This window comes from Gracilinanus agilis, chromosome 6 (assembly GCF_016433145.1).
Source record: "Gracilinanus agilis isolate LMUSP501 chromosome 6, AgileGrace, whole genome shotgun sequence".
Classification (NCBI taxonomy): Eukaryota; Metazoa; Chordata; class Mammalia; order Didelphimorphia; family Didelphidae; genus Gracilinanus; species Gracilinanus agilis.
In genome coordinates, this window is record NC_058135.1 from 267,393,705 (window position 1) to 267,420,324 (window position 26,620).

At 38.3% G+C, this 26,620-nt stretch overlaps 1 protein-coding gene across 1 annotated transcript in view; it reads left to right on the forward strand.

The window, feature by feature from the left end:
* TTC17 (tetratricopeptide repeat domain 17) overlaps positions 1-26,620 on the forward strand; it is a 124,889-nt gene that overhangs the window by 3,428 nt on the left and 94,841 nt on the right. The window lies entirely within an intron of this gene.

Here is a 26,620-nt window from a genome sequence, read left to right on the forward strand (position 1 = left end):
TGTGTGGAATAAGCTGCATTAACACAATGGGATTATCCTCAGGTGATTGTTAGCAGTGAAATCAAAGAAGAGTTGCAGGAGAAATGTTAGGCTGAATCTCTTCAGTTGTAAACTGAACTTTCCAATTGTTTGTTTGTTTTTTAAGAGAAAAAAATGTGTAAATTTCTGTCTCCTCTTTTTCATAGATTCTTATCATATGAAACATATCCATATGTTGAATTTGTCCAATCTGACCTAGTCCCTTGTTTTTTTGGAAACAGTAAAGAGCAGAAATGTGAATTTGCTTTCCAAATCAATAGCCTAAATATTATGGAAAGGGCCAAAGTGATTCTTTGTAAATTCTCTGTCTGTAGCAAATCAGATGAATAGTAACATTTGAAATCCTCCTGATAGTTTAGTGTCGCCTTTAAATGCACAGGAGCTCATCATTTTTTATAATATATTTTTTAAAGTACTCATCAATTAAATATCTGGATTGCCAGAAGCATTGATTTTAAACGGGACAGTCTGCTATAACCTCAAATGATGAAGGCATTCAGTGAGGTAAGCAGTTTTTTTTTTCCTCCCCAGAGAGCATTTGCTTGTCAATTTTTATCCTAGCACAGCAAATGCAGGCATTTCCCTGTTAATTTATGATGCTAATAGGGCAGCTAGGAGGCCAGGTGGATGAAGCTGGGTTTGGATTCAGAAAGACCTGATTCTACATCCTGCCACAGACACTTAGCCCTTCTCTCTCTGCCTCAGTTCTCTTTTTTGTGAAAATGAGAACTGGATTTGCTGACCTCCCAAGGCCTCTTCTGCTCCTTAGTCTGTGATCATATGATTGTGTGATATTGTGCCTGGACCTATGAGAAAGACTATAGTCCTTAACTTTAGAGTCTCTTTTTTCCTTTTTCTTTTTAATTTGTCAAGATACAGTATTTCACCTACTTTGGAAGAATATACTAGGACTCTTTAACAACCATTTATAACACTGATAACTTGTTCTAGAGAAATGAGTTCCAAACAGTGAGCCAACAAGTGAATTTGGGGAAGCAACCCATTTTTATGTTGGGGATTTCTAGATACATTGAGAGGAGTCATCGGTACTGCCTTTTGCTTTGCCTCAGGTATACTCTTTACAGTCCATTCCTTTTGTATAGTCATGAAGAAATTCAAAATGTAGGGAAGATCTAAGCCTGTTTTCCACTCAAAACACTATAATGGAAAAAAAAATTTTTCCTGCTGCTGCTCCTACGGGCTCCTCAAATTTTCCCTTTTTTAAAAGCTTCTATCACAGATGCTTTTCCATCTTGATCATTATTTTGCATTTGTCTCTTGAATGTTTTAGGGTAATTTATATATACATGTATAAGATATCCTAAAAGTCTTTAAAAAAAAAACAAAACTTTGCCTTCCATCATAGAATGAGTATTGTATATTAGTTCCAAGAAAGAAGAACAAAAAGGGCTAGAAAATGGGGGATAAGTGACTTCCTCAAGGTCACACAGCCAGATGTGGTCAAATCTGAAATCAGATTTGAACCTAGGACCACACTTCTCTAGGCCTGGCTCTCAATTCACTAAGCCAGGGATGGGCAAACTTTTAAAGAGGGGGCCAAAGGAAAGGAAATGCTCTCTGTCAGTCTGTTTCTAAGGCAACTCTTTCAAAGTTTCATTGTATTGTATCCTACTCATTGTATTCGTCAGATTAGGAATAAAATCATGTGGCCAGATAGAACATTTCAGGGGGCCACATCTGGCCTGCTGGCCGTAGTTTGCCCATCACTGCACTAAGCCATCTAGCTGGCCCCTATAGTTCATCCTGAAGTAACAGGGAGCAACTGTCTTTTATTGGAGAGAGGTATTATGGGACTCGCACTTGGGGAAATCATTTCAGCAGCTGAATGGAGGATGAATTAAAGTGAAGAGAGACTTGAAACAGGCAGACCCACCGGCAGCTATTGCAGTGGGCCAGATGTGAGGTGATATGGGCCTGTGCTAGAGTTGTGGAGGGGTCCGAGAAGAGAAGGGGACGTATTCCCAAAACTGACACAAATGTGAGATTGGCAGGCCTTGGTAATAGATTGGATTGGAGGGGCAGAGAGATAGGGAGGAGTGGGAAGGTAGCCTGGGGTGGACGCTTAAGGTATTAGAGGATGATGTCCCCTCTACAATAACAGTTAAGTTTGGAGATGAGGCTGGTTTAGGGAGAAAGATAATGAGTTCTGTTTTGGAGTCTTTTGAGTATGAGATGTCTACTAGACATCCAGTTCAAGATATCTAAAAGGTAGTTGGAGTTGAGAGACTAGAGGTCAGCAGAGAAATTAGGGCAAGATAGGTAGAAATGGTAGTTAAATCTACTGGAGCTGAAGAGAACCAAGTGTAGTAGTACAGAGGAAGAGAAGAGGGCGGAACCCTAAGGGTTCTTTAGTCACAGGGCATGACCTGGAGGACCACCTAGCAAAGGGGGGAGACCTTTAAGAAGGGGTACATATAAGTAGGAAGAAAACCAAGAAAAGAGTAGTATTCTGGAATCCCAGAGAAAAGGGAGTACCAAGGAGGAAAGGATGATTATCATGTTGAACTGTTATCTATGTAGATATACATAAATATATTTCTAAAATTCTAATTAAATGTGAGATTTGAATGTTTATTATTTTCCAGCAAATATTCTTTTAACTTTTGCCAATAATTGAGATTTCTGATGAACATTTTGAAATTGTAGTGATCTTACCAAAAAGTTATTTGGTAATCGATCTATATATTCATTCAGTTATTAAGCATGTATCAGGCAAATATGAGGCATGGTATTGGGGGTAAAAAAAAGCAAAATGACTGGTGCTTTCTTTTAAGGAGCCAAATCCTATCCAGAATACCAGTGTACACAGAGAAAAGCTGTGTGGAGCAGTGGATTTACACTTGAAAGAACTAGATTTGAAGCTCCACTCTGCTAGTTCCCTAGCTTGAGCAAAGGCTCTTCCTTCTCTGGGCTTCAGTGTCCTCATCTGTAAAATTAGGGGATGAGACTGGATGGCCCTGAAGGTCCCTTCTCCTGAAATATATACAAAGTAATCGGGAGTGGGGAAAGGATAGGAAATAGAACCTGGAGGAGGAGGATTGAGAAAGTCCTCCTACCATTTAAAAGAGTTACTAAAATAACAGCTTGATGATTTCGATTTAGGAAGTAAACCAAATCTTTTATCTATAGGACTTTTAATAGCGTGAGCTCTGTGAGTAAATTTGGATCTTTCTGCAAATGATTTGGTTTGATTGGGAAAATCAGTACAGTACTATGCAGCCATAATTCCTTCAGCTATTTGCAGCATAGTTTGTTAAGACAAGTCTTTGCCCTCAAGGTATTTATAATAATAGCAACAATAAATTCTATTTTACAATCTTCTTCACTATCTTGGTTTTTATCTCAATCAACAAGCATTTCTTAAGCACCTAGATAAAAATAGATCCTTGCCTTGAGAAGTTTATATTCTTCAAGGAAACAACGCATAGGTACCTATATATACTAAGTATCATTTATGTGTTTCCTTTTTAAAGATCTGCTTTGATCAGTGATTTACAAAGAAGTTGAGAGGGCATAGTGATGATTCATTAGCTCTTAGAAACACTACACATCTTTTGGGGGCTAATTATAAATAACAAAATGATCATATCAGTCCATTTTCTTCAAATAATCCATTTTGCTTATACATCACAGAGAAAATTTGGAAATGTTTCCTAATTATTTACACAAAATGAAATAGGCCCTGTCCTCAAGGAGCTTACATTTTAATGGGATGACATATAAGTTATGTATATACAAAGTATATACAAAAGGAATAGAGGGTAGGATGTGGTGGAAGCAATCAGGAAAAGCTTCCTATAGAAGATAGCTTGAGTTGAGTTTTTAAGGAAACCTGAAATTCCAAGAAACAGAAGTGAGGAGGGAGCTAGAATGTTAGCTATGAGGAATAGCCCGTGTGGATTCAGAAGAAAGGAGTAATGTAAGAAAGCTTGCTTTAAATGCCACACAGGAGTTTGTGTATGATCCTAAAAGTAAATAGGAAGCTAACCAGGTTTATTGAGTAAAGGAGTGACCTGGTAAGACATGGACTTTAAGGAAAATTACTTTAGCACTGTACAGAAGACAAAATAGCATAGAGAGAGACCTGAAAACAAGAAATCCAAAGACGTGGCTACTGTAATAGTCTTTTGTCTTTAGTTGAATGCATAATTATTGACTATAAAATAGTTTCCACTCACATGACCTTGATCCTGTTTTTGGCCTTCATCACTTGCCTCTCACCTGAACTACCATGATAGCCAGACTGCTTCAGTTCCAGCCACCCAAGGTCCTGCCCTGGGGCATCTTCCCTTCCCCTTTTGAATTCTCTCAGTAGTTCTCATTATTTATATGCAGATGACTCACAAATGTGTGTGTGTGCGAATGTGTGTGTGTGTAATTTCCAGTCCCAATAACTTCCCTAGGCTTTAGTACCTCTCCAATTCTAAACTCTATCTAAAAAGATAGCATTTACTGTATACAGGAATGGGAGATGACCTGGAAGCTTTTACTTAAACTCCACATATTGGGCAGTTGCTCTAGAAACTACTATTAGACACTTTCATGTGAATATTTCTGTTGAGCTGACAGATGATGAATGTCTCACACAGTTCTTGAATCTGATCCGTGCTTTCTTGGTGCCTGCTTTGTAAGTAACGACCCACCTAAAGCTCCAGGGAAGTCAACTTAATTTCCTTGGACTCCTGGGGAATCATCCCATCTTGAGGCCCAATGAAGGCATTTTTCTTCCCTTGCGCTTCAGGAACAGGTTGATTTTAGCATCTGTTAAGAGCTTGTCCTATCAGGCATTGAACCCACTCACCAATTGATTCTTTCTGTAGTCCTCTTTGTTACCTGCCCGTTGTTGAAATTAAACCAGATGCAGATAAAAGAATTGTGTCTTCTCCATTTTAGGAAGCTACTTTTTAGAGACAGCATGGCATAGTGGATAGGACAGGACTTCAGGACAGAAAAGCCTGAATCCAAATCCTGCTTCAGACCTTACTTGTTATATGATTCTAGTCAAGTCCCTTAACCTTTCTGCGTCTCAGCTTCCTCATCGCAAAACAAGGGATTGGATGGACATGATGGCCCTTAAAATCCCTTCCCACTCTAAGTCTCTGATCCTACTTGGCTTCTTGATAGCCTGGAATTCAATAAAACACAATGTATAGTTACAGTGTCAAAATAGGAAGGAAAAAAAAAAAGGAATGTGTACTGGTTTGTAATCAGTTAACACATCTTACTGGGTATTCTCTGTAGGTCCAGCTCTCAGCTAGACTCTAAATCTGATGGGTATTATTCCAATCCACAGCACTTATCATCCCAAGTAGGAGCTTCTTGGCAGGTGGCTCAGGCACAAGGAGTTCATAGGAGAGGTAGCTAGTTCAGATACGGGTCATGATAGCAAGTCATTTCCACCAGCATATTTGGAGCAGGAGAGAGTAAGATTTCTAGAGTGATTGGTTTGAGATAGTATGAATGAAATTTACTTGCTATCTCAGTAAACAGTGTCCTTTCTTACCTTATCCCAATAAGAGCCTAAGTTATGCCAACCATATCTAATGTGTTAATAAATAGGTCTCTCTGGTTTTAGTAGGTAATAAAGGGAAAAGGCAGCCTTTTTGTTGTTGTTTCCAGGTTAAAATTTATCATCACTTCCTCTTATTAATCTTCACGTCACATATGCTAGGATTTAATAAGGAAGACAACAGTGTGTGATTGTGTAGAAACTTTCTCATTCTTTGATGAATAAGTAGTGATATCCATTGTTCTATTTAAGGTATTAACCTCCATTACTAGTCAGCAAATGAATTCTCTAAATAGTAGACTGATTTTATCCTACAAAGTCTTAGAATTTCAATGATGAACAGTGATTTTTAGCATCACGTTTCTGCTAGTATGAAAAGTTTCCTTTCTTCAGAAATTTAATGCAACCAACTTATAAATCCCTGTATCATTTTTCAGTTACATATTAAAAAAATTTCTCCTTTGAGAATCGTATTGATTTTGCCTTCTTCAGAAGAACAAACTAGAAGGCAGGTATTATCTACTATGGTTTAAGTTACAGAGCAAAGTTAAGCAACACCTCTTGACTGCTGATTCAGCCTTTGATTTTCCATAGTGCCCTAATAAGCAAATATTCACCTATTTGAGCTAAAATTTCTTTGTAAAATTGAGTCATCCATCATTTTTATTACATCATTCTATTTTCATGTGATTTTAAGGGATAAATATAAATCCACAGGAGTATATGACTATCATTAGAAATGTGTGTCCACATTTATGAGAAGTGGGGGAAAGCCTTTATTTTTTGTTGTGGAAAACTTCTCAGTTTAGGAAATATGCTTATTTAAGAGGCAGTGTAGTACAGAAAATGGAGAGCTGGCCTTGAAGTCAAGATGATCTGGGATCTGCCTGAGACACCTACTAGCAATGTGACCCTGAGCAAGTCTCCTACAACTCTTAGTGATTCCCTGGCAACTCTCTAAGGCTTACCCTACATCTGCAGAAATAGAGGGTATCTGACAGATCCCCTCCTCTAATTTTTAAGTGGTAAAACCAACTCATTACAGTCAAATGTTCAAATTCACAATATTTATAGTGGATTTATATACTTTAAGATTTTAGTTAATGTTAATTGGTATATTCCAGTGACCTAGAAAATGAGAATGCAAAGTAAGAAATAATTAGGTCAGAACTTAAAAGTAGGACCATATACATATAAATATTTTTACAATCCATTCAAAATTAGAAAATTCCTTGCATAATAGAAATGTGTATCAGATAGATAACAGGTAGATAATTATATAATTCATATGGTAAAGGACAAATGATCTAAGCTTTCAAGGGAAGTAATGGTGCTGGGGCAGGGGAGAGCAGAAATAACACTTCCTCGGCCTTAAGTTATAGTAATATGAAGTAATCATTAAAACTATTCTGTACTGATTAGAGAATTAGAAAAGTGGAACAGCTAGGTGGCTCAGTGGATAGAGAACCAGGCCTGGAGATGGGAGGTCCTGACCTCAGATACTTCCTAGCTGTGTGACCCTGGGCAAGTCACTTAACTCCAGTTGCCTGATAACTATCAATTCTAAGACAGAAGAAGGGCTTTAAAAAAAATTTTTTTAAGTGGATTAGCAGAACAGATAGATAAGGAAGAATCAGAAACAATCAAATCAATTACCCAGTATTTGAAAACCCAAGAATACAAACTACTTGGAAAAGAATTCTCTCTTTAGCAAAAACTGCTGGAAAATCTATAAGAAAAAAGTGCTGGAAAGCACTTCGGCAGAAATTAAGTTCAGACCAATACCTTGTACCATATACTCCAACATAACAGAAAATGAATTTATGACCTGAACATAAAAAAATCTATTATTATTGTATAGTTATTTCCCACTCTCTGTTATCCCATTTGGGGTTTTCTTGGCAAAGATATTGGATTGGTTTGCCATTTCTATCTTTAGCTCATTTGACAGACGAGAAAACTGAGACAAACAGGGCTAAATGACTTGCCCAAGGTCACACAGCTAGGAAGTGTCGGAAGCCAGATTTGAACTCAAAAAAGACAAGTCTTCCTAATTCCAGGCCTTTATTCACTATGACACCTAACGTATACTAAAAATGGACTTAAAGCCTGAACATAAAAGATCATACTACTACAGACAAAAAAAGTGCCACCCTAGTCTGGTACCTTTTGATTGTGGTTAATGGTAGGATTCTTAACGAAAAGAGAGGTAGAAATGATCCAGAAAGATAAAATAGACCATTTCAGTTACCTGATTGAAAAGGTTTTACATAATCAAAATCATTGTAACTAAAATAAAAGAAAATATCAATTTAGGAGAAAATCTTTACCTTGAATATCTCTAATCCATATCTCATGTAGTGTACCTTGTTTAATACCCTCCCATAAAACCTGGAAAGGGGGATCCATCCAACGTGCCCAAAGGCCTTTCCTCTCTCTCTTTCTTTTGAATAGTATCTGTGACTGGCTTACCTCCTTAAATGGTCATACATATTCCAGGGAATAGGTTATTTTATGCCATTCCTTGTGCCCAAGCCCTCATAGGTAATACAGTATGGACCATACACACACCATACATCTTTTCATTGCTTTTTGGATTACCTGCTACTTAGATTCTTGGGAGGCTGTGAGGGTTCATGGTCTGCAGGTGCATAGCACTACCAGGAGAATATTGGTGTAAAAAAAAGGAAACAAGCAAACACTTATTAATACCTCCTATGTGTTAGGCACTGTGCTTTACATAATACTTTACAAATATTCTTGTATTTAATCCTCACAACAGCTCTGGGAGATAGGTGCTATTATTATCTCCATTTTACAGTTGAGGAAACTGAGGCAGGTAGAGGTTAAGTGACTCGTCTACCTACACAGCTAGTATCTAAGGCCAGATTTTAACTCATATCTTCTTAAATCTAAGCATCCTTATTTTCCTCATCTTAAAGACAAGCATCATAATAACTAACACCTGTCTTTCAGGGCTTCCTTCATGAGACTCAAATGAGAGAATATTTGTTAAGTGCTTACCACAGTTCTTAGCATATACTGGTGCTATGTAAATGTGTATCATTATTATCATAATTATTTTTATTATAATGATAATGGCAAAACTTGTTCTATGCATATATTTTCCTAGTTTATGTCTTGCTTGATACAAATAATTAGGAGGTTGTTGGATAAAAATTACCTCTTGAATCTATCAAAGACTCGTATTTTTAGCAGACACTAGAAAAACACTTTTGGAAAAGAGTCTTTCCGGTTGTATTTTCCCTCAACAAAATTAATGTGTTTTTAAGTAATCAACTTATAGAAAACAATTGTATCTTGTGTTATCTGCAACCCAGCTTTATCAGTTGAGTAATTTCAGGGGCTTGAATGCAGCCTGTCCAAAACTAAACTTATCCTCTTCCCCTCTTCCAAACTTCCCTGTTTCTTTCAGTGGGGTCACCATCTTTCTAATCTCCCAGGTTTGTAACCCCAGAATTGCCCTTGATTCCTTACCCCACACAGTCAGTTGCCCAAAATCTTGCCATTTCTTTCTTCCCTCTATCCCTCACATCTAACTGACCCCTTCCATCCACTCATTCAACTCCCACTTCAGTTTAGGCCTTTATTACTTCTCACTTAAATTATTGCAACAACCTTTTAATTGTTCTTCCTGCCTCCAGTCATACACCATTCCAAAGTAATATTCTTTACACACAGCTCTGATCATATGGCCCTACTCAATCCATTTTTATTGCTTCTAGAATAAAATATAAGCCCCTCGATTTAGTTTGGGGGGGGGTTATACTCTTCCATTCCATCTTAGAATCAATACTGTGTATCGGTTCCCAGGCAAAAGAGGGGTAAGGGCTAGGCAATGGGGGTTAAGTGACTTGACCAGGATTACACAGCTTGGAAGTGTCTACCTAGCCTCCCCTCCCACCAGTGCACCCCCCAACCCCCACTCTGTTTAGCTTTCGAAGTCTGACATACACAACCTGATCCCAGCCTATCATTCCAGCCTTGTTGGACATTACTCCCTTACCTGCATTCTCTTGTCACCAAACTGGCCTTCTCTCTGCTCTCATACACAACATTCATTCTTCTGCCTGGGCCATCCCACATACCTGAGCTGCATTCCCTCCTTTCTTCTGCCACAAAGGCCTTCTCTTCTGCATTGAAACTTTTTCTAATCACCCCACAGGTTAGTGCCCTCTTTGTTATCTTGTTAGCTGCTTTGTAGATATTCTTATTTATTCACTTTATATTTGTGCTGGGTATAGTTATTATAGGGGGCAGCTGAGTGGCTCAGTGGATTGAGAGCCAGGCCTAGAGACTGGAGGTCCTAGGTTCAAACCCGGCCTCGGACACTTCCAGCTGTGTGACCTTGGGCAAGTCACTTGACCCCTACTGCCCACCCTTACCACTCCTGGGCCAAGGACGGTCCCTAGCCCAGATGAAAAAGGAGGAGAGTTGGGCGTGGGGCTAGCAACCCCACCCTGTAAAAACTACATCTGCTAAAGAAACTGCAACCTAAAGTAGGGGCAGCTGGGCTAGCTCAGTGGATTGAGAGCCAGGCCTAGAGACAAAAAGGTCCTAGGTTCAAGTCCTGGCTCAGACACTTCCCAGCTGGGTGACCCTGAGCGACTGTGTGTCCCATTGCCTACTGGTTGTGGCCCTATGCTCCTTGAATGGAGTCCCAGGATAAAAAAAAAAATAGTTATTATAGGTGTTTCTGTCATTGTGCTTGTGCCCCTGGCACTTAGCACAGATGGTTAATATATACTTTTTGATTGATTTCTGAAAGCCTGCCAGTTCCCTCGTCACATTTTCGTCACAGCTTTGCAGAAATTAGAATATAGGCATTTGAGTTGGTAGTTCTTCATGTCTTATCATTTGCCTATATCAATTGTAATACTCATCATTTGGCATCTTTTTTTTCAGTTGCTTTAAGAACCTGCCCTTCAGTATCCCAAAACGTGTGTTGCTTCTATCATGAATTTCCATTGTAAATACTTGTTTCAAGTAAGCTTTTCTGCCTTTGGTACTGTTTCCATTTCCTCATTGAGATCATTTTAGAATCCAGATTTTTAGACCAAGAGTTTAGAATCCACATATGGTAGCTCTGTTTTTAATTTAAGGGGGTGGGGATTTATTATAGATATACTAATAGAGATCTCACCTCTTGTTTCATTCTTTGTTGTTGTTGTTTTTTTCCATTTTCATCTTAAAAAGATCTTGTCCTGACTCAATTGAGTCTCACACCAAGGTCTGTGCAGATTCATTTTTCTCTCCACTCTTTTTTTAAGGACAGCCATAATTTTCTACCATTTCAGTAATGATAGCTAGTACTCCTACAGTACTTTAAGGTTTAAAATTCGGTTTAATATGTTGTCTCGTTTGAGGCAGCTAAGTGACAAATGTTAGAGGGGCTGTGGGAAAACAGAAACATTAATGTACTATTGACAGAGCTGTGAAAAAGTGATGCAGTGGACTGTGTTAGACCTGGAGTCATGAAAACTTGCATTCAGATCCAGGCAGTCAGCATTTAAGCGACTTGTCTAGGGGACACATAGCTAGGAAGTGTCTGAAGCCACATTTGAGCCCAGGGCCTCCTGTCTCCAGGCCTGGCTCTCTATCCTCTGTGCCACCTAGCTGCCCTTATTAGATCTTTCAGAGTTGTTTATCTTTACAGTATTATTGTTATTGTATAAATTGTTTTCTTGGTTCTGCTTATTTCACCTTTCATCGGTTCATTCAAGTACTCTCAGATTTCTTTAAAATATTCCCTTCATTTCTTATAGCACAATAGTATTCCTTTGAGTTATTTGCCATCATTTATTCAGCACTCCCATTTGATGGGCACTTCTTTAGCATCCAGTTATTTGTCACCCAAAAAAGAGCTGGGGTAAACATTTTTGTTCATATGGATGGATCCTTTTCCTCTTTCTTTGATCTTTTTGAGGTGTAGGTATAATAGTCACAGCATTATGTACAGTTTAATAACTTTGGGGGTACAATTCCAAACTGCTTTTCTTAATGGATGGAACAATGCACAGCTCCGCCAATAGTACATTAATGTTTCTATTTTCAGGGAAATTTAGGTATTTTATAGATATGTATTTAAAGTGTGGCCGCCAGCCAGGAATCCACAATTCAGGTTGATTCCGTAATTAAATCAGACCCAAGTCAGCATCAGGTTAGGCAGTTTATTTACAATTAGGAAGGTAAAGGTATGGGAATAAAGAGAAAGGGAGAGGCTAGTCCAGGCCAGCGGAGGCCTGGACAAGAGAGAAGGTTAAAAGGCTAAATAAGTTAGGCTGCAAGCCACAAGGCCCAGCAACCAGATAGGCTGGTGCCTACTTAAGGCAGAGTTTGGAAGCGGCCTAGGTAGGCCCAGGAAGTCAGCCTAACTTACCCACGTGACCATTCAGAGTGTAAGCTGTCTGAGGTCTCAGGAGATCCTTCAGCACGGGGTTCAAGGCGGGAACTGCCTCCACAGGAAGTAACCAACATACTTAAAGAGATCATGTCTTTCGTCACTTCCCGTGGGTCCACCTCTAATTCAAGTGGACAAATGGCAGTCTCTACATTGATTTGGACTGCCCAAAGGGCCGTCCCTTGTTCTTGATTTGTTACTTATTGTCACGTGTGGGTAACTCGTCCCCCCTCCCCATTAAGGGAGGTGAGGATTACATCATTTCTATGCCTAGGATGAGTAGAGTTTTGACTATGAATTGGCTAGAGTTAATTCCATTTACACATTTCCCACAGCCCCTCTAACATTTGTCATTTTCCTTTTTTGTCAGTTTTGCCAAACTGTTGAGTAGGAGGTCAAACCTAATGGTTAATTTAATTTGCCATTATTATTATTATTATTATTATTATTATTATTATTATTATTAGTGATTTAGATTAATATGCATGTTAATAGGTTGGATTTCCTGCCTGTTCATATCTTAGATCATTTATTAATTGGTGAAAGGTTCTTTTGCTATACATCTTAGAGATGAGAACCTAATGATAGAAACTTGCCACAAAGATTATTTGTTTCTCTTCTAATTTTAGCTGCATAATTTTTGTACAAATCAAAATTTTCTATTTTTATTATCTATGATCTCTTGTCTGATCAGGAATTTTTTTTCCCCATCCTTAACTCTGAAAGGTAATTTCTTTCTTGCTTCTCCAATTGTTTATAGTGACATCCTTTATGTCATATCCTGAGTTTCTTCCAGCCTGCTTTCCTGTTTTCCCAACTGTTTTTTGTCAGACAGTTTTTACTCCAGTAATTGGGATCTTTGGGTTTGTCAAGTACTTCATTACCATGTTCATTTGCCTCTATAAGTTTTTGCAAGTGTGTTTTTATCAGGGCTTCTAACTGTTTTGTATCATATGCTCCTGGCATTTTGATGCAGCTTTTGATGCTTTTCTCAGAATAATGTTTTTATAAACGAATAAAATAGAATACATAGGAACACAAAAGAAACCTTATATGGAAATATTTTCAGAGGAAAAAAGTTTAAGTTCACATACTGGTTTATATTTTAAATCAGCTTTGCTCTTGTCTGTTCAGTCCCTTTGCCAAGAAAACCAAGAGTTCTGGATTCTGTAAGACCTTTTCATTGTGATGAGTGCTTCATATCAGTTAAAACTTTTGGAGAAAAATATGGAGCATCTATGTCAATAGATTCCGTGATTCCTCTCCAGTTTTTTGGCATCAGTAGTTTGTTTGAAGGGGTCAGATTGGATATTATGATTGCATAGCTAACTTCTTATATTAATAATTTATTCCAATTTTAGGGTATTCTTATCTAAAAAGTCAGCAGTCTGTCTCTACACTCATACCTGATTCAGAAATGAGTCACACATCAGTAATTTTTTGCCCCCAGATCTAGTTGGTTGCTTTTTTGTGTAGCAGTTTAATATTTGCCAGGCCCCTTACCTTTGGGGGAAATTGAGCCAATCTGCCACATTTTTACCTTTCATTTTGAAGGAAGAATGTAAGACAGTTGACGGGAGACTTCTGTAAATTCTGTAAGCCCATGATCTCTTTCTGCTTCTTTGTCCTTAACCAAATTTTCTGACATTCTTTTTTGTTGCATCTATTCCATTCTTCTGTTTGTATTGAATTCCCTGACTATGAATTCATAACTTGATTTCTTTTGGAGGATCTTGAGGAACTTTCTCTACCTTTTTGTCTGCTGCAACAGATGTTGGCACCTAAACTGCACTCATCGTTATCTTCTTGGCAGTCTTTTTGTTTATGGTTATCAGGAGGACTACAAGACAAGATGGCCCTGTCTGTGTCTGATGAATCTGAGCACAAGATAAAACTAATTGCTCCAGGCCTCTTACATGCCTCTCTTAGGATTATCTACAAGCCATCCTTCCATTTAACTGCAACTTCCTTGTGTTCTGGTTTCTGTTATACTGAGAGCACTGTTGATATATTGTATGCCAACTCCTTGGTCATTGAACAGGGTTCTCACATTTAGGTCCTAATGATTAAATGTTTCTAAGTGGTTTACCAACTGATTCCTCGCCTTTTCAGCCATTGTCATGATCACTATGGAAGCAGAACGGGACTGACTATAAAGGACTAAGGCACATTTCAGATTTGTTTGTCTCCCAGGCTGTCTGGTGGCCAGCTGATGACAGCCTTGTGCATGTTGGGCCTCAGGTAGCACACATACCCTGAGTCTTTTCAGTATAATAGAAACTGCTGGAATTTGTAGTCTACTGGTCTAGCCTTGAGAGCCCAGGATGACCGCTAGGCCATAACGGATGGTACTTTGAAGTAGGAATTTTGTCAAAAGCAGTTCTCAGTGAGAGGCAAAAATACTCTGGTATTTAAAAAAAATTACTGTGGGCATAAGAAAATTTAAGGGTTTTTTTTTGTCAGGTTCAGACTTCATGAAAAGGTAGGCTAGAATATAGACTTCCATTAGCATTACTTTCTAATAACTTACTAGTTTAGGTCTGAAACAGTAAATAAAATCATTGTGAATATGAAGAATCAATTTTAAGTGGACCAAAATATTAGTGCATGTGGAAACAGATATGTCCCGTTTCCCATCAAAAATGAATATCGAGGGGGCAGTTGGATGGCTCAGTGGATTGAGAGCCAGGCCCAAAGATGAGAGGTCCTGGGTTCAAATCTAGTCTCAGACACTTCCTGGCTGTGTGACCTCGGGCAAGTCACTTAACCCCCATTGCCTAGCCCTTACCACTCTTCTGCCTTGGAACCAAGTATTGATTCTAAGACAGAAGGTAAGGTTTAAAAAAAAATGAATATCGATAATCCCTAGAAAATCGAGAACACTAAAAAATTCCCATGTTCATAGCTCTTTTGTGTGGGTGTATATAGTTGCAAAGAACTGGAAACAAAGTAATCGTCTATCAGTTGAGGAATGTACAAGTAAATTGTGGCATGTGATGAATGCAATATAATATTATTGCACAGCAAAGAACAACAAATATGCAGAATTCCAGGCATAGAAAGAGTTATGTGCACAGACACAGAGTAAAACAGAAGCTAGAAAACTATAAACGATTACTCCAACACTATAACTAGGACCCCTCTCCCTCCAAAATGAACTTTGCATAATTATAAGGAGCAAGTTTGATCCAGGTAAAGAATTAAGAAAACACACCACTCTCCCTTCTTTACAGGGGTAGGGACTATGGGTGTGAAATACTGCCTAGAATATCGGAGGTGGTTGATGTATGGTTTTGATAACTGTTTTTACCCTGCTTTGCCTTTGTTACAAGCAATCACTCACTGAATGAGGGAGCCGAGAGATTCAGAAATCAAAGCTATGTAAAAATAAAAGGTCTCAATAAACATTTCTCTGAAAATGTTAAAAATAGACATCAGTATATAGTTGAAGTAATCCTTACTCATGCTAAGGTGGCTCTGAAATTCCTTCTGAGTTTTTGATGTTTGCCCTTTGCCTGATTCTGCAGTCATCACCCTTACCCAGTGACATCTCCAGCTGTTCCTTTGTGAATTTGCTGAGTTCATAGAAATATGGTTTCAAGTAGGAGGTACAGATGGTCCAAGAGAGTTCTTCTTTAAAGAACAAATATCTTGCTTAATTAGTGAAAGTGGCACATGAAATATATGAAAGGGAGCCAGCTGAGTCAAATATTTACTGGTTTTATATATGATTGCAAAAAAATACGTAATGTGTAAAAAGGAAAAGAAAATTATACAGTGTTCTCTTGTGCTCTTTTGTGTGTGTGTTTGTGTATATACACACACATTTTGAGACTATACCAAGTTTCTTTTGTTGTTCATTCATTTCAGTTATGCTTAACTTATTATGACTCCATTTAGGCTTTTCTTCTTAGCAAAGATACTGGAGTAGTTTGCCTTTTTTCTTTCTCCAGATCATTTTACAGAAGAGAAAACAAAGGCCAACAGGCCAACCACTTTAAAAAACTATGCTTTGTGCTGTAAGGTAGGTGCTATTGTTATCCCTACTTTACAGAAAGATAAAATGAGGCAGACAGCATTTAAATTACTTTTCCCAGGACCACACAGGTAGGAAGTGTCTGAGGCTGGATTTGAACTCAGGCCTTCCTAACTTCAAACCCAGTGCACTCTCCACTGAGCCACTTATCTGCTACCTATTTTATATTTATAAAGTATAAATATAAACATAAAAATATAGACATATATAAAGATGTGTCTGCCATTAGTTGGCTACACAACCTTGGACCAACTAATCTCTCTGGAACCCAGTTTCTTCAACCAGTAAAATGAAGGAATTGGATCTGATTATATCTAAGGTCCCTTGAGGCTAGTTCTCCCCAAATATATAATATATGATTCTTTGACATGACTACATTAAAACTTAGCTTTCTAGAACCCTAGAGGAGTGTGTTATTGTAGGTAGTCATTTTCCAAATATTTAAAGGTTTAAATACCTTTAAGAGCTAAAACTTTGTTATAACTATCTTGAATTAAGGCATGTTTAACTTGTATTGTATACATACAGCCTTAAATATGCACCCTAGGTCATTTTCCATTGGTGACTCAAGATCATGATGAGTAATGAAAGTAGTTGACATTTATAATGTACCATAAGATTTAATATGTTTTCTTTCTTCACCAGACCTGAGGTAAACCATAGAAATAGTATTTTTCCCATTTTATAAATGAGGGAAGTACTATAACTGAGAATTTAAGTGGCTTTCCCAGGATCCTTTGCCTACTACGTTTCAGAGTTCGGATTTGAACTCAGGTCTTTATTGCTCTCTGAGGAAGCACTTTTTCCTCTAGACCTATATTTCTATATTGTTTCTATATTGTAACCCTGTGTTGAACTGGAGTGGATTTTTCTGAAGCCTGGTAACCTATACTGAGTGCTTTTCAATTTCTATATTCCCTCCACCCCACCACAGACACACACCTGTTGAAATCCTACCCATCCATCAAAGGATGAAATGACCTTCTCTTCTCTCTCTAGCCTGATGTGACTGCCCGTGTCTCTGAAATCTCTCAAAATGTTATACTTCCTCATGCTCTTAAAATAACCTATCTTTATAGTATTGTTATGAGTATTTAGGTTACTAGGTTGCCTAACCATTAGAGAAAATCAGAAACATCCAAATCTAAATTGGATCTCAGACATTTCCTAGCTGTGTGACCCTGGGAAAGTCACATAACCTCTCTCAGCCTCATTTTCTTCTCTATCCTCATTCTCTAAAATGAGGATAATGACATCTCCCTCACAGTGTTGTCTCAAGGATCAAATGAGAGTATTACATTGCTTCGCAAGCCTTAAAGCACTTCGGAAATGCTGACTATCATTATTACCATTATTAGTATCATCTTCAGAGACATTCTTTTTTTTTTTAATCATATATTTTTTCTTCAGTGTCTTGTGTATAGGCTTTAAAAGTGTATTAAAGTGTGATGTAGCAGAAAAAGGACTGGATTTGCAAAGTACCTATGGTCAGTTCTGGCTCCACCCCTTGCTACTTCTTTGGCTTTGGCTTTGACTCAAATTCCTCTTCTGAAAAAATAAGGGGGTTGGACTAGATCAGCGGTGTCAAAACACTCGGCTCCTAGGCCAGTAAATAAAAAGACCAAAATGTAGATAATGTTATATTTTAAAATTAAGCCAGTGTGGAGCTGAATAGGGATCCTTATGTATGGATCAGTGGCCCCTGTTTCTATTTGAGTTTGATACCACTGGACTTTCTGGCTGATCTCTAAGGCAGCTCATAGCTTTACATCAGAACCAATGATCTACTTCTAGTCAACAAAATCAATCCAACAAATATTTATTAAAGAATTAGTCATAAAGATGAGGAAAAAGATGATTTCAGAGGAAGCCAGGCAGCTTCCTCTGAGGTGGTACAAAGAGAAGTGAGCAGAACCCGAGGGATGTTCGCTTCAAAAACAATGACATTGTATAGAAAGAAGGACTTGGAAGGACTTTGGACTCTGATGAATGCCATGCTCCACCCCAGATCCAGAAGACATAAGATGAGATAGACCACTTGTCTCCTGCCAGAACAGTGATAAACTCAAAATGCAGAGAGAAGCAGTCAGTTTGAGGAATGGCCAATGAGGGAATGAGTTTTGTTGCTCTTTGCTTACTTTTGATTACAGTTTTATCTTTAGGGTTATTTTCTCTTTCTTTTTGGTTCAATAGCAGAAAGGTAGAATAATTAGGAGAGACAGAATATAAATACACATAAAATAAAGAAATATGTTTGCATAGGAGGAAACAGTCAATAAACCTCTATTAAGAGTTATGTGACCTGAATTGTGTTAAGGAAGCAAAAACATGGCCTCTCCCCTAAGAAGGCCCCATTCTGATGGGGGAGACAAATGCAAAGAACTAGCTCTCTATAAGGTAAAGATAGTGGAAATGGAAAGTAATTTCAGGGGTCAGACACAAGCTGTAAGTGGACTTGAAGGCCACTGGTAGCTGTTGGGATGTGAGCTGAGTCTTAAAAGAAGCCAGGATGCTTAAGTGAGTGATGAGAAAGCCTTCAAGGCATATGGACAGCCAGTCAAAAGGCGTGGAAATCTGGAGATGAAAGGTAGTATACCATGAACAGGAAGAAAATCTTTGTGGCCAAAGCAGAGAGTTAAGTGTTTTTTTAAAAAGCCTGGAAAGGGCCTGGGGTGTAAAGGACTATAAATACCAAGCAAGATTGGAGAGGATGGAGGAACTTCCCAGAGGAGATAGTATACTAGTTTATCCCTGAAGCAAGACTAGAATTGAGAGAAGAAATGGGGATAAGGATGTAGGATAAGGTTTGTGCAGAGAAAGTATCCAATGCCAGAAATAGCTAGTAGCTCAATTCATTAAGAGTCTAAGTGGCCTGTGATTTAATAGGTTTGGTTACTTCTTCTGCCAGTGCCTACCACAGTTCATCCATTATGATTTTTGCCAGTGTCCTTCCAAAAATCCTATGTCAACTATCTACACAATGTATGAGATATTCCATCGGTGCTGTGAATACTTGATGGTATCATAGTACCAGTACTACATGGACTTTCTCCTCCACGATGGCCTATGGGCATTTTGCTTATAGCTTTCAATCATTAAATTGACAATCCACTATGGATTTCCCAGATTAACAAACTTCTAGAATTGTGTGAGAATAGTATGTACTTTGAGAGAAGACATAAGAAGCTCCTCCTAAGTTTTTGGGGTTTTTGCATCTACTTTGAAAGTTGATTTTGCTTAGATTCTAGTATTTAGCTGTGTTCTTTTTAAACATATATATTTAATTTATTTTTCCACAGTTACATGTAAAAACACTTGCCAACATTATAAAAAGAATTTTGAGTCTTGAATTCTTTTCCTCCCTCCCTCCACTGAGATGTGAGAAACAATCTCACATAAGTTTTACATGGGCAGTTATGTAAAACATTTTTGTACATATAGGTCCTTCCCCTTTTTGTTTTTTATCTTTTGGGTATATAAATCTAGTAATGGTATTGCTGGGTCAAAGGGTATGTACTGTTTTATAGTCCTTTGGGCGTAGTTTTAAATTGCTCTCCAGAGTCAGCTATGTTCTAAATAGGTAATCAGTAAATATTTTTAAGTGCCTACTATGTGTCAGGCACTATGCTAAGTGTTGAGATACATAAGCCTCCCCTCAAAAAGGAAAAGGCTATAAAGTATAGATGGGTCATGCTGGGTAAAATGTCAGAAGAATATTGTACTCAGTAACAGCAATAATGTGCAATGATCAGCTGTGGATGACTTAACTATTATCAGCAATGCAAGGATCCAGGATGACACTCTAAAGGATTCATTGTAAAAAATGTTAACCACTATCATAGAAGAAACTGACAGTCTAAATGTATATTGAAGCATACCATTTTTCACTTTATTTCCTCCATGGATTTAGCTCTAGTATAAGCAATATGTCTTTCACATGATGAACATGGAAATATGTATTGCATGATAGCACAGGTACATCCCATATCATATTATGTGGAGGGAAGGAGAGAACATGAATCAGCAAATGATTATTAAAATAGAATCTAGGGGCTAAAATAAATAATGAAGTTAACATTTTCTTTGCAAATGATATGATGGCATACATAGAGAGCCCCAGAGAATCAACCAGAAATCTAATTGAAGCAATTAATAACTTTAACAAAGTCACAGGATATAAAATAAACCCACATAAGTTATCAGCATTTATATTTGCCACCAATGAAGTCCAACAGCTAGAGACAGAAAGAGAAATTCCATTTAAAATTGTATTTGCATGCAATGTGGAAAAATTATAAAAAATAAAACACGGAGTGGGGAAAGAGCTTACTATATGCCAGGCACTTTACTGAACACTGGAAATAAAATTACAAGCAGAAAGACAGTTTCAACACATAAGGAGACTGAAAAGTGGAAGGAGTGGAGAGAGAGATAAAGGCACCCAGTGTAAGGGGCCCCATAGAAAAAGTCTGGGATGGTCAAGACTGCAGAGGAATACATTCCTGGAAAGGAATGAAGACATGCTTGCCTAGGCCTCCTCCTTGAAATGGAAACCCTGGTAGGAACCTGCCAATTAGAAGGGAAACCCACGGGGCTGGAGGATCCTCCCAAAGTGTTAAATTCAGAGCTTAGAGTGACCTTCCAGAATTAAGAGAGTTTCTATGGCATTTGAGAGAAAATTCAGGCATCAGAAGTACAAGATTCAAACCCAGGTCTTCCCAAACCTGAATAAAGGTAATATTTGTGTCCTTTGAAAGCTACATAAATAGTGATTAAGATTCTTGAAGCTCAGATATTACGTTGTATTGTAATATCTGAGATTATTCCCATTGATGTTAGCTACTAGGTCTTAAAATGACAAAGTAGACAAGTTTACCCTGATCTACCTCCCTTTCCACACTCCTCTCTTATCTCCTAGTTGTCCACCTTCCTTCTATGTCCAAAGCTCTTACTATGGTTCTCTTTATCAAAACCAGACTTCTCCTGAAAAATAATTTCATACTAAATATTATTACCCTTCTCTGTGGTATTTTAAAAGATCTTAACAGCCCAGTTTAATTTCTGACTGGTGGAATCTGAGAAGCCTTTGTGGGCAAAGGACTTATGCAGTTTCTCAACTTCCTCGTGGTATGGAAGCAAGAACCTTGATTATGGAGTCAGGAGATGGAGGTTCCTACTAGCTAGGAGACCGTGGGCAAGGCAACTGTAGTTTTTCTTATTTGTAAAATGGATCAATTGTACTAGGTGATCTCTGAGGCTTTTTTCAGCTCAGAACACCCGTGTTTCTAAACTTGACCCCTTCTTCCTTCTGAAAGGTCCTTGCTTATATCATTTGCCATCTGGCATTTCAGTAATGCCTCTGGACCTCTTATCTCCATACGCAGGACAGTTCTTGAGAGGAGGTTTTAGAAATAAATACTATGGGCTCTTTCCTCCCTGGTGAAGGGATTTTTTTTCTCCTGGTAGTGTCTCATTGTCAGCAAATAATATCCTAGTATATCTATCAGGCAAAGTCTTCTCCTGGACTGAGCACCTCTATTTGGCCCTGCCTTCTGATAACCCTGAGGCCTCAGTTGTGATTGTGTCAGCTGTTACTTTGCTGAAAACACCACCAAGTTCTAGGTTCCTGATCAATTCAATTAGAACTTGGGGTTCCCCAGAGCTTTTAAGAGAATTGTGCCAGCTCAGCTGTCTTTGCAGTTTGCATACTTTTGGAAAGGCATTCTGGAGAATTTGCACCTGCCAGCTTAACAGCTGCCAAGCACCAGATACCATTGGAGCAACTGTTGGCTCCATGAAGCCCAGAAATCCTATTGCTTCTCTAATAACTGCTCCAGAATTAGGTAGCTCACCTCTAAGACTCAGTTCTGAGAACAGGGAGCAGGTTCAGAAGCACACTGTGTCCTTGCTGGGAGATGTAGCCGGAAGCCTACTTTGGCAGTGAAAATGGAATCAAAGTATTGAAGAGTTGAAAAGTCCCACGCTGACTAGAGCTGGCAGTTGTAACTCCTATAATTGGCTTTAAATGCCCTCCGCTTATCAACTGCTTTGTAAATACACCTCTCCCTGTGCTTCCTGTTGTTACTCCTCAGTGATTTGTACTTTATCCCATTGATGCCTGAGCAAACATGTGCTCTCTGGGCCATTGTTGGCTTTCAGACTCCCAAACCTGAGTTTTACACCTCCAAGCCAAAGTTGAGATTGAATCGAGTATCGTTTTCTGAGTCGGTACGCTTTTCTTTGCTTCATTAAGGAATACTGAGAAAGTACAATCTGTTCAGTATACCATGAGCCCGCCTTAGCTTTTCTCATAGTTCTGCACATGTGGCTTTTCACAAAACTCAAACTCACTTTTTTGCCTTCTGGGTTGTGAAATATGGGGCAGTAAGGGGTAGGCGGTAACTTAGTGAACAAGTTTCCAAGCTGCTTAGACACTGGAGTTTTTTCTGCCTTACCCACATAAGAGTAGAGAAAGCTTGTGAGCCGTGTGGGAGGGCCCTGCAGCATCTTATCTTTCTCTTCAGCCCTTTGAGATATCTGCATGCTTAATAAATGTGGAAAAGCATAAGAGAATATAGCAAGCAAGCCCGTAGAATTCAGCTCTTAGTTTAAAGTATCTTTTAAACTTGGAGCTAAATTTCCAAGTGAGTTTCTAGTTGCAAAGACAGGAGGAAAATTAACACCTTAAAAAGTGAAGCCTTGGGTTATAATAGTCTTTGAGGAAGCAATTTTTTTTTTTCTGGACACTTGTTCTTCCAGAAGCTAAGATGGCAGAGTGAGGGATGAGTGCTCGGAAGGTTGCCCAAACCCACCTTGAAACAACCACACACGCACACACACATGCACCTCTCAAAATAAATTCTGGTGCAGTAGAACAAACAAAAGCCAGGGCAAAAACACGTTCTAGCCAAGATAATATAGGATAACAGCAAGAAAGATTCATCTCACTGGAGTAAGAAGAGAGAGCAATCCACCAAATACTTGACACTCATGGGAGCTGGCACAAGGTGGGAGGGAGTCTATCTTGGTCCAACACAAGTGACACCTGGCCAGGGCAGCTGGAGCTCTCCCTTCAATGAGCCAGCCTGGATGCCCCCTCAGAGTGCACACTGCAGGACCCAAAGGCTACCAGACAACCCCTAAGCACCAGAGTACACTTCAGTACAACTTCAGAACAGTACTCCTTCCACCTCAGAAACAGAGCTGAACTTGAGCAAAGACAAGGCCACAGAAAAAAGGGAGCAAAAGACAGGAAAAAACCTGACGTTAGAAAGCTACTTTAGTGACAGGGAAGATCATATATAAACTCAGAAGAGGACAACAATGCCAAAAACGAAAAATGTGAAGTCTCAAAGGAAAGTGTGAAAGGGCATTAGGCCCAAAAAGAACTGGAGGAAGAAATGCTCTTTTATGATCTGAGCTATTCTTGATAAATTTTCTTTTGTCATAGTCCTTTTTTTAAAAAAAACATTTATTAATATTCATTTTTAACATGGTTACATGATTCATGCTCCTACTTTCCCCTTCACCCCCCGCACTCCCCCCCACCCATGGCCGACGCACATTTCCACTGGTTTTATCATGTGTCATTGATCAATACCTATTTCCAAATTGTTGATAGTTGCATTGGTGTGGTAGTTTCGAGTCTACATCCCCAATCATGTCTGCCTCAACCCATGTGTTCAAGCAGTTGTTTTTCTTCTATGTTTCCTCTCCTGCAGGCCTTCCTCTCCTGCAGTGGGTAGCGTGGGTAGCATCTTTTCCATAAATCCCTCAGAACTGTCCTGGGTCATTGCAGTGCTGCTGGTACAGAAGTCCATTGCATTCGATTTTACCACAGTATATCAGTCTCTGTGTACAATGTTCTTCTGGCTCTGCTCTTTTCACTCTGCATCAGTTCCTGGAGGTCTTTCCAGTTCACATGGAATTCTTCTAATTTATTATTCCTTTGAGCACAATAGTATTCCATCACCAGCATATGCCACAATTTGTTCAGCCATTCCCCAATTGAAGGACATTCCCTCCTTTTCCAGTTCGTTGCCACCACAAAAAGCGCAGCTATAAATATTTTCGTACAAGTCTGTTTATTTATGATCTCTTTGGGGTACAAACCCAACAATGGTATGGCTGGATCAAAGGGCAGGCATGTCAGTCCTTTTTAGTAAACATACTATTTTCCTTGATAAAAAAAAATAGATTAGACAGAACAATCTATAGCGATTGTAACCTATACCATAATATAAATTTCTGTATTTATAGTTTACCAGTTTTTAACAGAAAGGAAGAATATTTTAATCCCAAATGGAACCAATATTGTATTCGACCCAAATTTCTCTTTTCTTTCAGTGTTGTCTTCATTGTTATTATTGTCATCATTGTAGCTATTGTTCTTCTTATTCTGCTGCCTTCGTTGCTCTTCACTGTTTTCCAGTGTTTCTCTGAATTCTTTGTAGTCATCATTAGTTACAATACAGGAGTATTCTAACCTATTAATGTGGCCCAATTTGCCCAGATATTCCCCAGTCATTGGACACATGATTTTTTTCCAGCTATTTACTCTGGCAAATTGCGTTGCTATGAGTATTTTGGTCCTTATTTCTATCATTGACTTACTTGGGGTATAAAATATCACATAGTGAGATCACTGGATCAAAGGGTATGAACAGCTTAATAACTTTTCCTAAATAATTACAAAATGTTTTCCAGATATGGTTGGACCAGGAAGTATAGTTTGAAAAATGAGGTACTCACAATAGTAGAATGAGCTAAGGAAAATTCATATGGTATTGATAGAGGCAAGTGTTCCGGTGTTTAATTTCCAACCAAGTACCTAACCTATTTTAATGATTTAACGTGCCTTCTCTTCAAAAAATAAAAATAAAAACTTGGGGTATATAAGCTGGAGGACATAAAGGAAGTAGCTAAAATTCAGGCGTAAGCAAAGTGCTTACTGAGGAACAAATAAGGCCTAACATGGAGACTATTGTGATAGGCTTTTTAAAAAATCCGTATCTTCCATCATAGAATTAATACTCAAAATCAGTTATTTCATTTGGTCATCAATTCATGATTTGATCAAATTGCCTTGAAAAGCCATAGTGGTTTGTTGAGGTTTCTCAGTTTTATAGAATCATAGCACTCCCAATCTTAGAATTCTTTCATCCGTCTTATCTAGTTCCAGGAATAAGACATTCATTACCTTGGCATCCCCAAAACAGGTGGTCACCTTATTGGAAGAGAACCTTCCAAGCTGCCTTTAATCACAGAGATATTTTGTAGTCTTCATAACTTTTAGTCAATTTGATAACCGTAAAGATATGTGGTCTGTGGTAGAATGTTTATAAAAGCCTACCTTTCTCATACTTTCTTCAAGGACAGCCTCATTACATGTGTAAATTATCCTCACATCTCCGTGATTATTCTAGAGCTTGGAAAGTAGGCACGTGAGTCAGCCGTTATTGAGGTCCCTTTCAGCAATTTTTTTTTGTAATAATATCAATGCTTTTTTTTTTTTTAAGCATGTAATATTATCCCCTCCTTTAGCAGTTTTGGGAATCTTTTTCTTAAAGCCTCCAGCCTGGATTGTCTTTATGGAATTTGGTCCCAATCTAACTATCCTTCCTGGGGTCCCCCCCCATCATTTCCATTTTTTTGTGCACCCAATCAGGGGCTGTGATTTTTATACTCAAAATATGGTGGCCTTCCTATCACTGATTCAGAAAATAGGAAGTCTTAACAGATTTCTTCCACTTGTTTTGCCTCTTACTCTCCTTTCAGTTTAACCTTTAAATAACTCTCTGTTGATCTGGGCTTTCTGTAAATCCATTTTTCTCTCCATGGCTTCTCACTGTTTTAGAAGGCACTGTTACTTCTAATTCTCCTCCATCCTAATTCTCCATGATTTTACAGAGAAGTTCATATTTTAAACACGTGATGCCCTATATCTCTTTACATGACAAAATCCGAGGTAGATTTCTAAGCTCTTCCTACCTCTTTGTGACAGTCTATTTATATGAATGAAAATTAGGAAACTGTTATAGTCTATCAGTGCCTGTTTCTTTATCCATTTCCTATATTTTAGCATCAACACTTTAAGACTGGTGAGAACTATTTTAGTTATTTAGTAGTTTAGCACATCTCATTTTAATTTGTTCTTGTTATTTAGTCACATCTGACTCTTCAGAACTCCATTTGATGTTTTCTTGGTAATGATATTGGAATGGTTTGCCCTTTCCTTCTCCAGTTCATTTTACAGATAAGGAAACTGAGGCAACCAGGGTTAAGTGACTTGCCATGGGTCACACAGCTATTAAGTGACTAGAGCCAGATTTGAATTCAGAAATATGAGCTTTCCTGACTCCAGGACCAGCACTGTGCCACCTGGCTATTTTCTTTAACAAGTTTTTTGTCTGACTGTACACACAAAGTTCATTTGGATATTAACTTAGATCTGTAATCAATCTCAGTTCTTTGTTAACATAACAAAAAAATAACATTTACTAGATCTTTTTATATGCTCATTGCATCCAGTGACACTCAACTTATTCTGAAGAAAATGTTTATGTTAATAATATTTAAGCCTTTTGTCATTTTT